This window comes from Salvelinus fontinalis, chromosome 11 (assembly GCF_029448725.1).
Source record: "Salvelinus fontinalis isolate EN_2023a chromosome 11, ASM2944872v1, whole genome shotgun sequence".
Classification (NCBI taxonomy): Eukaryota; Metazoa; Chordata; class Actinopteri; order Salmoniformes; family Salmonidae; genus Salvelinus; species Salvelinus fontinalis.
The window spans coordinates 35,984,894-35,985,925 of NC_074675.1; positions in this window are offsets into that span (position 1 = coordinate 35,984,894).

Below are 1,032 nucleotides of genomic sequence, written 5' to 3' on the forward strand. Positions count from 1 at the left end.
TACCGATTGTCCAACTGTACACACAGAACCTTCGTTAAGCCCCGCCTCCTTTGTTACTGTTGCAACCTCAGACAACATTTTCCTGGGAAGCTCAATTTCCATAGCCGTGGGAAGTAGGGGTGCTGACAGGGTTGGGTAGGTTACTTTCTAAGTGTAATCCGTTACTGTTACATGTCCAAAAATTTTAATCAGTAACGTACCTTTTGGATTACCACAAACTCAGTAAGTTAAGATGATTACATTCCGTTACTTTTAGATTACTTTCCCCCTTAAGAGGCATTAGAAGAAGACAACAATGTATGTTACCAATTGAACAATATCTATTGCAGGATAAATCAATGTTAAAGTTTACATAGCTGGCCATATATCGATGTTACATTTTACTTTATGGGTTGGTTATGTAGGCTTCTTCTAACCCATTGCTTTCTACTACATATAATAATACGATTAAATTATATATTTACATTAGAAACCAAAGTCTATCAGAATTCCAGTCATTCCAATTCATGTTATACCCCTTGATCTTCAAGAATAGGACTTGGAAATATGGAAGTATAGATTAACCAAATTGTTTTACCCGAGCATGACCCCAAAACTAAGGATTTATTAGCCAGCCCTACTCTACTCAAATTGACTCTTTGATTCAAGTTGAAAAATAAGTGCTGCGCTCATGGACTGGCATGCTTTAAGCACTACTGAAAAGTGCTATTTACATGTGAAAAATGCCATGTGCTGCATTTGCTATAGGCCTATTGTTTACCTTTTTGTTGGTGACACTAATATGCAGCTGTTTATAGGGCAAATCCATGAAACAATAACAAAACGGTTGCCCCACCTCTGTTTTGGTAAAAAGCTGAGGGGTGGGCCTGGAGAAATGTAACCACCCAGATTAATAGACAGAGCTATGTATGCAAGGACTGACTATCCATGATGTAAAAATTATTGTGTTAACCATGTTATGAGGATATACAGTGTTTGTTTACATTTACAATGTTTGCAAACATTGGAGTAAAACACGCTTATATTTTGGGT